This window comes from Panthera onca, chromosome A3, assembly GCF_046562875.1.
Source record: "Panthera onca isolate mPanOnc1 chromosome A3, mPanOnc1 haplotype 2, whole genome shotgun sequence".
NCBI lineage: Eukaryota > Metazoa > Chordata > Mammalia > Carnivora > Felidae > Panthera > Panthera onca.
The window spans coordinates 14822643-14836887 of record NC_138341.1 but is presented as its reverse complement, the minus strand read 5'-3'; the positions used below and the strand labels follow the sequence as shown (position 1 = coordinate 14836887).

Here is a 14245-nt window from a genome sequence, read left to right as displayed (position 1 = left end):
ATCACAGGATCTGGTCCTCTGCTTTAAAAGAAACAATAGTTATGGGGCGCCTGGGTGGCTCAGTCGGTTAAGCATCTGACTTCAGCTCAGGTCATGATCTCGCAGCCATTGAGTTCAGGTCCTGCATGGGGCTCTGTGCTGACAGCTCAGAGTCTGGAGCCTACTTCAGATTCTGTGTCTCCCTCTCTCTCTGCTCCTCCCCCACTCACACTCTCTCTCCCTCTTTCTCTCTCTCTCTCTCTCTGTCTCTCAAAGATGAATGTTAAAAAAATTAAAAAAAAATAATCAATAGTTAAATATAGTTAAATATGATACAGTAGTTAAATATAGCAAGATTTTGAGCAATGGACTCAGAGAAACTTGGATTTTAATCCCAGCTCTGTCACCTATAAATATTTAAGCTAACCTCTAAAGTCTCCATTTCCTCATTTGTGAAAAGGGAATAATAATGGTGGACTCCTAGGGTTGTTACTGAGGATTCAGTGAGATAATGTGTGTAACACTCAGACTGCAGGTCCTTGGAGGGCTCTCCATAGATATAGATGTGAGCTGCTGTTGTGTGCAGGCTGAAATAAAACCAGTTCATGCTGGACCAGAATGTCCCCTGAGATACTTCACTTTTTCCAGTTCCCTCAGCTGAGCTCATCTTACACAATCCTACATCACAAGGATGTTCTTCCTATGGGCTTGCTTTTAGGAATAATTATACTAAATATGGTTCCTTTCTTTCCTAAGTTTCTTCAAAGTTCTAGCTGTGGTGTGAGTGCCCAAAATTAAAGATTTGGACTTTTTCCTTAAAAATAAGAGTTAGGAATGACATTAATGGAATCAGGTTTTTTATCTTATTAATTTAGTGAGTTCAGTATTCACCTTAAATACTGTTTTAAGTTGTTAATTTCAATATTTATTTTAAAACTCTATTGTGAAGCTAAAAGTAAAAAAGCTTTTTTTAACTTTCTCTGCTGCCTTTCTCTTGCTTCTAGTGCCAGAAGCTGGAGACATGAGCAGGGCTGGTGCACAGAGAAGATGTGGGGCTCTGAGAATCAGGCTTGGAAAAGAAGTGTTATCTAAGCCCAATGAGAAGGAGAAGGTTTGGACTAAGGGAAGGGCTATGTTCCAGGCTCCAGAAGGGGTCAGACCATACATCCATAGGTTTAGAAAAAAACCTAATGGCTCAGGAAAGGATGTGAGCCCATCTCTCAGCAAATATTTACTGAACACCCAGTGGCACCATCAAAACTGCAGGTAACATAGGCACAATACATAGACCTTGACCTTAAGAAGACTCTGGCTGTTGTAAAGGCAACAGTATTTCACATAGGATAGAGGAACTCACTTCTACGACTCAGGCATATGGAGATTCACAGGTGAAAATGGTTATAGATCATCAGTTTGCCTTTTTCTGGCCATATTTCATTCTCTCATCCGTTATCTATCAGTTCCTGTTGGCTAGTGCCTAATCCAACTTCTGGCATAGAACAGCCCTTGGGAAAAAAGCTGTGAACGGATGAATAGGTGAGTACATGGGTCCTTGCAGCATGTCATAGGATGGATTTTTCATGACTCCCCCCCCCCGCCCCCATACATTTGCGATAATTTCTTTGCATTTAAATTGCTGGGAAATAGATTCAACATTTTCTCAGGAATTTGTGATTGTTTATAGAGTTGAGGAACCCCAGGTTTAACTAGCCTTCATTTTTGATGGCAATTTCCAGATACACAAACCTGTAGTGCTCAGCAAAGTTGGGGTAACAGATACCCAGGAGCAGGTCTCCTGCTCATGCCCACCATTTATTACTGGAACCCCAACTTCCTCTTCCATCCACATCGTGGTTCAAAGATAGAGCCCATAAAAAAACAAAACAAACAAAACAAAAAGCAAACAACATTTCTAGCCAATGATGGCACACAGAGTGCATCCCTTTTGACCTGGGGATAGTTCACAATTTCCCACTATTTCCTGTAAGACCTTAGGCAGGTCAAATATCACAAATCCTTCCATGCTAAAAGTTCTTTGGGAAGTGCCATTTACTTTCCCTGTTTCCCTCTGCTGCTTTGGAGATCTATAGAACACTGGTGAAGGAGGCCATTAGAAAAAAGCTGGAGTATAAGGGCTCATTTTGGATATTTACAAATAGGACTGATCCTCACCTCTCCTCCACTTGTCTTCTCACATTGCAAAGCTGCACAGGAGAGTGTGGCTCCCCTTTGACTCTCAGTCTTGGTTCACTTACTGACACCCAGCAAATTCTGATACAATTTTTCTCATATCTTGATAGCATACAACCCAAAGTCTTCAGCTTTGGTCTCAATCATAAAATAAGGCAATCCTCACAAACTGCAAATCTGGGGCAGGGTTTGGGTTGGTTGGGGTTAGCAGGTAGCTACAGTACTAACAAGTCTAAGAGGAAATGGATAGAGATGAAGTCATTTGCCCAAGGTCACAAAAATAACAAGAGAAGCAGAGAGTCAAACCCAGGCCCTCCTGACCCCCAAATCCATGCTCTGAGGCACTTTGCAATACTAGCAAGTGGAGAACATTCCTGAAGCCCAGTTATGAGAGAAGGGACCTCCCTGGGTGAGGTGACATCACACATTAGTTAAACATCACTTCTTCGTGATAGCAACTGGACTCCAAGAGTACCCTGAAATGCTCCCATTGACACACAGGACGCAGAGTCACCTCCAGTCTCCATGAAGAAGGGTGTTAACGAAGCAATCCTACGTGGATTTGTCAGTCAATTTAGAATTAGAATACATAACAAAGATCTTGAAAATAAGAAATGCAAGTCCTTTGTTCCCACGGTTGTATTTTAAAATTTTATTCTAAGGATATAATCAGAAATGTACACAAAGTTGTACATACAACATGCTCATTTCAGTGTTATTTATAATATAAAAAATAATAGAACTAAACCAATGGTCAAGAAGAAGTCCAAGTAAATTATGGCAGTAACTCTTAGCATCTGTTGTGGAAGAATATATACTGATGGGGGAAAGTATTTATTTTTATTTCTGAAAAGCATATTGATAGTCTAAAAGAAAGATTTGAGTAAATAAAACAGTGCCCAGAGTAGTGGGATTTGTTTACCTTTTCCTGCCTCTCCATTTTCTCCAATTTTTCTGTAATGAGCACATGTTACTTTTGTAGTCAGGAAAAAAATGTCAAATAAATGTTATTTATTAAAGATACAAAGTCAGGGGTGCAGTTGAGTGTTCGGCTTTGGCTCACGGTTTGCAGGTTTGAGCCCCGTATTGGGCTCTCTGCTGTCAGTGCAGAGCCTGCTTCAGATCCTCTGTCCCCCTTTCTCTCTCACCTCCCCTGCTTGTGCTCTCTCTCTCTCTCAAAAATAAACAAACATTAAGGAGAAAAGATACAAAGCCAAATCCTGCCTTCTAGCATTTGGCTCAGGACACCCATGAATTATGCTGCTTGACGCCCTCACTCTCATATGAGAGCTCTGGCCACATAGCTGTTGAAGAGACCCACTCCCTCAGTCCTTCTCCTGAGGACTCAGGCAATCTGAGTGCCACTTCCCCTACAAGACCATGCACCTGGCCTGAGTTCATGCACCAGACCCATTCTTCCTGAAGAAAGTCCTTCCCCCACCCAGTGCACTGCCTCGTGGAGAGGGATCTCTTGCCTGATGGGTTCTCATACCTGACGGGATGTGGTGATGGTCAGCACTGGCCTTTCCAGGGGAGTCCTGGGGACCTCATGCAGGAAGCTCCTGGCAGGCCAAAGCTTGCTTGAATTTGCACTGGGTAACACCCAGGCTATGCTTTGCTGCATTTTCATGAATCAATAACAGGTGACCCTTCTGGAAGTAGGTAGGACTTAAATCACATGTTAATGACCACATACCTGGAGTGAGCTATTGGCCATATTCACTCCTCTACATCCTGCCTTGCTCAGGATATTAAAGGTAATTGGTTAGACACACTCAGTGTTGTAACCAGCAGGCTATGGGCTGAATGATTCTGAAAGGCACCTGAGTTTTGGCCTTTAGAAGTGCTGTCATTTGCCTCTTAAATGACAAGTGCCACTCCTCCAGTCGAGCTCACTCTTGCCTGCTGGTGTCACCCAGCAGTTGCCCGGCCCCAGGAGCACTGGCTCAAGTGTGGGCTGGGTTTGTGGTCCAAATAGGAGCTGAGGAGAAGGGTGGGCACCCCAAGCAGGGGGAAGCTGGACAATGGCTGCTTTCACCATGCTGTGACTGGGGAAGGAAAAGTCTGGGATGGACCGAAGCCCAACTGCTTTTGCTCTTCTGAATGTGTGACCTGAACTTTACGAAGTGCCTCTGTGAGCGCTCAGAGGGCAACACTCAAAGCTCCACTGTGCACGTGTTCCCTTGGTTTCCTTGCCTTTCTTTTTCCTCTTTGAAATGAAAAATAAAGCCACCTGTCAAAGCTGGTGATATGTTCAGACCTGTAACCCACACAGATTCAGGAAGACTTCAAAGTGGAAACTCCTCGGATCAGATTTCATTTCACTGCAGATGGTAAATTTATGCCCCGAGCTCCCACCTTTGCTCTCACTTCTGTTCTTTAAGCTGCTGAAGAGAATACACAGTGGTGTTAGGTGCAGACTAATGAGTTAAATGCCACTTAGTCCTCAAACTTTACAGACTATCTGGATTTCAACAGAGATGAGCTGAGACTTAGCTTTTTTTATAGACTCTGGGCCCTGAAAAGCATCTGCCGGCTAGAAGATAAAACACCCTTTGAGACTCCACCTTCTGGAGTGTCTGTCCACCTTCCTAGCACTTGGACTTATAACAATGGGGATAAAAATAGTGTGAACTCATAAGGTGGTTGTGAGCTAATTGAGCATTCAGAAGAATATTGCCAGAGACAAGCTGTCATATATGTGTGTGACCTGTTGTTACCTTGAGGAACCAGATATGGAGGGGGCTGGTAAAAGAAAGGTGAGTCTATATCCTGATAATTCATTCAGAACTATCTTTACCCATTATCTAGCATAAACTCTTCTGAGAGCTAAGAGGAGGAGCTGAGGCCCAGCTTAGCAAAAGGAGACAGTCATATGTACAGTGGATTTCTTCCTTGGCCATTTCTTCTGGAAAAGATCGACATGCCACCTCCTCAGAGAAGATCCACCCAATCTTTGCTCTGCTTGTTATCTCTGAAATTCTATAATGCAGGTATTCTGGGCCGTGGAATCTGGGCCGGTTATTGCACTGACTACAGAGCTGGTGTAGTTTTCACTCATCCTGTGAGGTTCTCTTTACTGTTACCTACATGGCTTCTTTGGTGTTGTGCACATCTGTCAACCTCTGGTTTGTGTTCATTGTCTCAGCTAAGAGGCATTTATAAAGAAAAGAAGAGCCATGGCTTGGAAGACATACTTAGTTCATTCTGACGCATCTCCCCCATACTTTGGATGCTGCCTTCCAGGTAAGTAGAAGAGACCTAGAGAGAGCTTGTAGGGAAGAGTGATGACATGTATACTGCTGAGGTGAAACTCAGATTGCCTTCCAGCCCAGCTCCCTCTGGCAAGGGAGGGCCTGTTGTCTCATGTGGACAGAGCACACATTTGCTTTCTAGATCAGTGACAGCTGACCCAGTAGGAGATCATACTCCCCCACGGTCCAAAGGTGCTGCTTTGTGGGCTGGAAGGTTCAGGCAGAGGTCAGGCCTGTGTTCACTCTCAGGGCACAGGGCTCTTGGGTAGGACACTCAAGACACTTTGCCTCTTGCTCATGATCTGGTCCCGTCTGATTCCTTCCTCTGGAGGACAAAGGATCCAGATGGAGTCTGGTTTGATACTGAGTAGGTCACCATGGTCAGTTGGCTACTGGTTAAGAAGTGTCCCCGGAGTGAGCATTTCCAGGTTGTACTCAGACTAATTCAGGAGGTGTGAGGGAACACTTTAATTCCACATCCCAAGTGGACTTTAGGACTTTCTGCCCACCTTCTTTTCTTCTTTCCATGTGGCACTTTCTACACAGATGAGAATCTTGTAAACCCCTTATTTTGACAATTGCCATTACCACTGGACTTTCAGCCAAGAACAAGACCGTTCAACAGACATTCACAGACTACAGCTCTGTCTGTGGTCTTGGTGAAACAGAGAGAAAATAGTTCCTGTCCTCAAGGAGCTCACAGCTCTGTGTTGCAGGCAGATGAGTGGAGAGAGAATTGCCAGGAGAATAGAGACCATGGCTGTGGAGGGATGCATGAGGCATGGCCGGAAGGCTGTGTTCCTGACGGGCTGCTTTGTGCACTCTCCCCCTGGGGTGGTTTCCCTTCTTGTGGGAGAGGAAGTTCCTGTAGGGACACTAATCTTCATCAGATGTAGAACATCTCCTCCTTTGAGGACTGATACTAATGTTGACCACAGTCTTCCTTCACACTTTCAGAGAGGCCTGGTGCCTCCACACAGAATCTGAGTGTGGTTCTAAGTTTCTCAGAGCCATTTTTCTGGCATCATCACCTAACTGCTAAAGCTGTTCAGTTGCACCTATTACCTGGTTCACTTAAATGTCAGATAGTCCTGATTTCCTTTCTCCTAGACTCCCTACATTCTTATACTCATTCAGGCCCAACTTGGGTGAAGTCTTCATAGCCTACCCATCCATTCTCAATCCTTTCTTGAATTTCAGGAGTCCCCGCCCGTACCCTGCATGTGGCAACTGCCGCTTACACCCCAGGTCTGTGTCTGGCATCAGGGTCTCATATTGCCATCACTTTAAAATGCCGCTGAGGGGCGTTTGGGTGCCTCATCAGGTAAGCGTCCGACTCTTGATTTTGGCTCAAGTCACGATCTTGCGGTTTGTGAGGTTGAGCTTTGCATCAGGTTTCATGCTGAGAGCGCATAACATGCTTGAGATTCTCTCTCTCCTTTCTCTTTCTTTCTCTCCCTCTGCTCTCTCTCTCTCTCTCTCTCTCTCAAAATAAATAAACATTTTTAAAAATGGTGCTGAAATTTTCAACACTTGTATCAGAGCTCTCTCGTAGATTGTTAACACTTCGGAACATAAATGCCCTCCCTCATGTATTTGGCTGTCCCTTACAAAGTCTAGAATACTGGGTCATTCATGGTAGTGGCTCAAGATGTTCCTGTTTCATAAGAATTTCATACCTTTGATTTTCAAGTCTGTCAATAAATACCACTTGACTGTATTGCTCTTCCAAAATGAAAACAAACTTCTCATACACTTAAACACATGGTAATTCGAATAGCTCCTGTTTGTTGAATATTGACTATGTGCCAGGCAAAGATGACTTGCACACATCATTTGACTTTAACCCTTATGATAACTTGTGAAGGAAGTGTTACGATACTTATATTAGAGGTGAGGAAAGTCTGGTGGAAGTTGTAAGAATCTGGATGGAAAAAGGAAGGTGAGTCTATATGCCGACCATTCAATAATGGACTATAGGCATTGCGTCAGCACTCCCTGCCAGGTGAGCAGTGGGTTAGAAAGCCAGGGATGGTGTGTGAGAGGAGAGTTATTTGAGGACTGATTAGTTCCCTTCAGCTTCAGAATTATCTTGTTTTCCTTTGGCAGTGTTAAGCTTTAGACAGAACTGACTTCAGATAAATTGATGACAAAAGGAGAGTCATTCAGACTTTTTTACTCATCATGTGACTTAGGTGCTCGGTATGGATTCAGCACAGCTGTGTTTTTAATAATCTAAGCCAGATTAAAGGGATCCATGTTTGAAACGTGTGTTTTATTTAACAATGTGTTACTTGTGGCACTTCAGACACACGTGGGTTTCTAAGTTTCTCTTGAGGAAGCTGCATGAATGTTCAGTGAGTTACAGCTTTCACAAGATCTGTCTCCTCCAAATCTTACAAAGAATAAGCTTTAGTAGCTCCCATGTCCCTCAAATAAACGAACACTAATCAACTCACTCAGTTCAGTTCATTTAATTTTTAAAATAGCTCCATGCTATTTTACTTTTAAAATCTCAAGAGATTTCCTGAATAGATCATTACCACCAAGTTGGTACTGACTTGTGGAGGCCATAAAACAAATAAAGTCATTAAAAATAATTTGAACAAAAGGAGTAACTTGATATTATGCCATCTACATTTGGTTAAAATGACATTTTAAGGTTCTCTTTCATCTTACTAAACAGATCTCTAAAAGAAAAAAATGTGATTAATAATTATCCTCCATAAATCTTATGATAACTATTATAGTCTTTGGAGAATTATGAATCCACATCTGGAAAAAGTATTTTATATGCTACTGCCTGTAAAACAGCATGCCATGCATTTTACAAGTGCACGTTAGTAAGTAAAAATACGGTATGTTTTTTGTGTTCATCATTTTCCCCCTCCAAAAGAAGTGTAAGCCTAGTTTATTTCATTATAAAGAGTGCTAATAAAGTTTATATGATGCTTGCTTTCCTCCCTTACTTTGGTGCTGATGCAGTTTCCTTAGGTTATTGGAAATGAGCTTTCTATCAGAACTTAGGGAAGCCTTCATTATAAGCCAGGTCATTGGTGCCCTCAGAATCACCACATGGGCAGAAGCCAGCTGGTCCAAGGGGGTGGCAGAAACATCACAGGAGTAAGCTAAAGCCATAGAAGCCACAGACTTCACTTTTTTCCCCCCACTTTGGCTCTTGAATTTGATTTTTTTATACTATTTTAAATGCGCAGGTCTCATGAGCTAGTGATTCAAAATGCAAGATCGGCTCATTTTTGGAATTAGAAATTTGATTAAACTTAAACATTTGTTAAATAAAATGAGCAAAGTACTTTGAGAGCCAACAATGTCCCTTGGAAATAGAAAATGTTTTTTCGTTTCCAAGCAGCTGTTTGCAATAAGAAGTGGCTGGTGAGTGAAAGGGAAGGACGCCATTAAGTGAAGGTAACCCCTCCAGAGTTTTATGGAGCTCTGCAGTCATGTGAGCGCCATCAGTGATAAATATCACAATAGAGGTTGCAATGTGCCTGGTTTTATTTTCCTGTGGATCCTTGCATACACTTTAATTCAAGTCACAGAATACATTTAATGACTGACCGTGGAAAACCAAGATCTTAGTGTGCACAAAAGCAGCTTTAGTGAAGAAAGATGTAGAAGTCTTCTTTCTAGAATAACCTACAATAACCCATAACAATAACACCTGTGCACCAAATTTTCTTTTGTTTGGATTTTGGAAAAGCAGCAGGCTAAACCCTACTAAAGTAGATACCAGGTTTTCGGTCTCTAGAGAGTTCTAATGCATTTATCTTTGGGGCCTCGTTTCTAAGCCTTGACCAGATTAAGGGCTTGAGATGCTGTGGGAATGGTGAGGGCCATAAAGTTCACTGTCCAACCCCCTTACCTCACAGAAGAGGAATCTGAACGGCTGAGTGGGAAAGGAACTTGTCCCAGTGCCATAACAAGCACAGATAGGACTAAGACCCATGTTCACTAGATTGGGGTCTCCCTGCTCTTAACTCCTCCAGTAGACTGACAAGCATCAAAAGTATTTCTAACTTAAAATGGGGGTATCTTGGCACATGAGGATTGGGGTTTCTGTTCCTTTCATCATATCATCAAAACACATCTCCCAGAGCCTCATTTATTCCATGGAAGCAACTGATAGTGTCACACACAGTGTCATAAAAACACCACTTAATGACTGACAGACAAACAAAAGGTAATTTTAGTGCACTTAGGTCATGTAGAGAAATAGTTCTATTGTTTGAGGTTTCTAGACTTATTGCCACCAATAATTAGATGTGTGAGTTTGCATAATTCTCACAAGAATATACATTTAAATCTATTCAGCTTTAAAATCAGATCAGAAAAGGGGTGCCCGGGTGGCTCAGTTGGTTAAGCATCCAACTTCAACTCATGATCTCACAGTTCGTGGGTTCAAGCCCTGCTTGGAATTCTCACTCTCTCCTCTCTCTCTGCCTCTTCCCTGCTTGTGCTTTCTCTCCCCCCCCGCCTCTCAAAAAAGAAAAAAAAAACTTATAAAAAATAAAATAAAGATCAGAAAAGATGATTGCAAAATTACCTTTTATGTATACGTTAAGGAATCATTCCAAGATTGGTTTCAGAGTTACAATGAATGACAAGATTTTCTAATATCTGTTCCAATTTCTATCTAATGCCTACAAATGTGCCTGTATCAATTAGACCTTCCAGTATAACAAACCACCCCAAAACTTGGAGGCTTAAAACAATAGCCATCTATTTAACTGATGACCCTGTGAGTTGGTGATTTGGGCTGGGCTCATTCACATGCATCCAGGGTGATTCTGCTTCTGGGGGTTAGCTGGCCACTGGTTGTTGGGGTAATGGAGGCATCTGGGCACATGGTTTCTCTTCTTTCGGCTAGCCTGGGCTTGTTCATTTGGTGGTTGGAGGTTATAAAAGGCAAAGTAGAAGTAATCAAGGTCTCTTGAGGCCTAAACTGGGAACTGGAACACCATTATTTCCATATCATTCTGTGGCCAAGTCATAAGACCCAGAAGATTTATGGGAGAGGGGAAATAGTGTCTGTCCTTCATTGGGAGGAGTTCTAAAGTCAAGGTTACATGGATACAGAGATGAATGGAGGATTTTAGCTATTTTTGCAGCCTACCATAGTGCCTAACTCTTATTATTTAGAACACTATGGCCTCCTTGAATCAGCGGTACTAAGACTTTTAGATTTCATGAACCAGTACAAAAATGAAACAAAATAGTATAGAGAATACACATAAGTATTTTAAAAACTGGCAAATTTTGATTGTAATAAGTGAGAACATTTAAAACAAAATGCCAATCATCCTCTATCCCATGATAGATATAATATTAAAGACTACATGAATCTATAACTCTAGGGGCATAACACTGAGGTTTGGTGCCCTGGTTTAATCTTACCTGAACAGCTGGTAGGAGGAATTGGCCCTCAGAGAATTTGTTTCTTCCTTCAGCATTGCAGTCACCAGCTGGGAATCCTTAATTAAAACATTTACGCGCTGAACTTGAATTTTCTCATCTGTAAAATGAGATAGTAGCAACCCTTTTTTCATTGTATTTTTGTGAGTATTAAATGCAATAACATATATAAAATTGACACTATGCCAGGCTCATAGTAACTGCTCAGTATAAGACAGTTGATTATTGGATGGTTGATTTGGTTTTAAAACATGTTACTGAGTTTTTACATACCCTCCTTCCTACCACTGGGTTGCATAGGAAACACAGCAGATTTCTTTTCATTTTAACTCCGATGGATTGTATTAGAAAAAGCACGACAATAAAATAGATATGAAACTGTAGCCACATTTCATGCAAACAGCTGTAATAGCATACCTCCTCACAGACATTCAGCTAACATCAGTACCTCCATAATTTAATCCTCACTCTGTGGATAGCACTTCCCTATAATGCATGTCTTATCTCAGGGTAAATGGTTTCCCAGGGCTTGTCTTCCCTAGGAAGTTTTGCAGGAATTGATTTACTAGTTTTTCTTTTGCCACCAGCTTTTGTGACCACTTACTAACCCAATAACTAATGTGTAAAGAACCATTTCTTGAAGGAAAGACTCCTGTTTACTCCTTTGAGTATACTGATCTTTTTCTTAAAATTCTCTCAGCAAAATAGATGAAGAAACATAACAGAAGGGGTGCTTGGGTGGCTCACTCGTTTAAGCATACAACTCTTGGTTTCTGCTCAGGTCATGATCTCATGGTTCATGACTTCAAGCACCACATCAGGCTCTGCTTGGGATTCTCTCTCTCTCTCTCTCTCTCTGTTCCCCCCTGCTTGTGCTCTCTCTCTCTCTCTCTCTCAAAATAAATAAATAAAGTTAAAAAAAGAAACATAACAGAATGTGATGACCTTAGTTTGTGTGACACCACTGTTGAAGGGAAGGGGTAGGGAATGGTTTTGTTTAATCCCTCCTACCAGCTGTTTTTGAAGCTATACCTTTTTTATTCATAATTTTCATTGAACAGTCCCTTAGCAGCTATTATTAAGATGAGATTACACACAGAATTGCTTCTTGGTTGCACATTGGAGTTATAAAAATTTCAGTATGCTAGAATTAACCAGGCTTTCAGACTAAGACAAAATGATTTTTCAACAAGCCTATTTACATCATAGCCTGTCGCCAACTTTTTTCCCTCACTGATCTTCCTATCCAGTTGGCTTCCCCAGTCTATATCTGAGTTGTTTCCATTTTAGGTAAAGAGAGAAAACAATGAATGTCACTGCTTGTCACTGCTGCTCATGACCATAATGGGGCTTTCTTTACACTGGTGGCTTAACATAGTGCCTTTCTCCACACTGCTTGGTGGGACTGGTTTCCTCACCTCTGCAGCCCCCACACCCCTATCCCCGCCACCATTCTTAATCCTGTGACATGCCATATGAGTCCACAACTCAGAGAAGGCTTCTGAAGAAACAGAAGAGTTAATTCTTTCTGTACTATATTATTGTTTTCTTAGCATCCCTAAAGATGTAATTCTTGCCAAAAAAATAATCTCAAACTTGGCTGGAGCCAAAGAAACCACCTCAGCAGCTTTCTTAATTCTGTCAGTGTTCATGAATCCTTCTCACTCCTCCATACATACCTTTATACCTTCATGTTGAAAAACTCTATGCCAGTGTCTGTGCACATGTGTGCCACTGCATTCTTACTTTCATTTGGGGTCTGGTGTCCAAGCTTATTATTCGAAGTGATCGCCAACACTATTTTTCTACCCGCTATTCATCTGGAAAAATGACATAAAAGTAGACCAATTGATAAACCTGAGAAAAGCAGAGGGAAGGAGGATGCTATGAATAAGGGTAATAAAATTAACTTCCCAATTTTAAACTATTAATTCCCTGAACTTAATTTTTAAAAGCCTTAGATTGGGCACTTGAAAATTTATCACTCAGTGTGTCTCTCTCTGTCTATGTCTCTTTCTATTGGATTGAAAGAAGCCTGTGGATTATAGCAATCCTATGTGTCTGACCCTTCATTTGAATTTTTAAGCTCATTTTGGCAAGCATAATTTGGTAACATTTTATTTTATTTTATTTTTTACTTTACTCAGAAAGATAAATACCTTTATGATGAAGTGGCATGCAAACCCCTTGCCATATAGCAAGCCAACCCTAAATACTATTCTCTTTTAAATGGAACTGACCTCCATAGCATGGAAGGGAGGCAATAAGAAAACAAAAATGCCTCCCTGAAACAGAACCCGGAATCTAAAACCAGTCATTCTCTTGAGGGTTGAAAATGTTTTCCTTCAAATGAAATTAGACTTGTGTTTCTACCATTATGGTTTTAGCAGTGGAAATTTGATAAGGATGGCCATTTCTGTTTCCAGATGGTCCAGAAGATCTGGATGCTTCCCCAGCAAACTGCCCACATTCCTGAGCAACAATTCTCTAATAAAATTAGGTACATTTCTTCTGGTGACACTAAGGATGGCTTGTTCAGACTGAACCCACACATCTCCTGAGGTTAAATAGCACAGCTCTAGATAGGTGTAGGCATATGTGTTTAAGTCAAAGTGTTTACATGTATAACAGACAAGTTTTGCAGTACATATCCAGAGTTGTGGGTAACATTTGCTAGGAAGAAACAGTGAAGAGCCCTTTAAGTAGAACAACAGGTTGGCAAAGGTTCGGGTTATGTTGAGTGCTGGTTAAGAGTTCTCAAGGCTGCACTGAGCATTCATGTAGAAAAACCAAGAAAGAGGAAGTTGAATGGGTGCAGTAGACAGCTTCTGGCATGACTCCCAATGATCCCTGCCTTCTCGTATTAGTGCCCTTGAAGTTAGGCTGGACCTGGTGACTTGCTTTTAACAAATGAGAATATGGCAAAAGCGGTAGGATGTTATATTCGTGATTAGGTCATAATGACTATGACTTGCTTCTTGCTAGCCCTCTCTCTCTGGCTCCTCTTGTAATCTTGCTCTGATGAAACAAGATGCCCTGTCATGACCTGTCCTATGGAAGGGACCATATGGCTAGGAAGTGAGGGATAGCTCTGGGCAACAGCCACCAAATAACTGAGTTCCCCATTACAGTAGCGACAAGCAACTGAATTCTACCAACAACCACATAAAGGAGCTGGAAGCAGATCCCTCCCCGAGCAGGCCTTTGGAAGAGACTGCAGTCTTGGCAGAGGCCTTGACTGCAGCCTGTGAGAGACTCTGAAGTAGAAAACCCTGTACATACCATGTCCAGATTTCTGGCTTATAGGAACTGTGTGAGAGTAAATGTATTTTAAACCTCTGAGTTTTGGTATAACTTGTTATGCAGCAATGGGTGTCATGTTAGTCAGT

At 41.7% G+C, this 14245-nt stretch overlaps 1 long non-coding RNA gene across 1 annotated transcript in view; it reads left to right on the top strand.

The window, feature by feature from the left end:
- The window catches only part of LOC132689445 (uncharacterized), a 102685-nt gene extending 99691 nt beyond the window's left edge, over nt 1-2994 (top strand). Inside the window, exon 5 of the long non-coding RNA XR_009615017.3 lies at nt 984-2994. This is a non-coding gene — a long non-coding RNA (uncharacterized LOC132689445). The remainder of the gene's footprint in view (nt 1-983) is intronic.
- The last annotated feature ends 11251 nt before the right edge of the window (nt 2995-14245 follow it).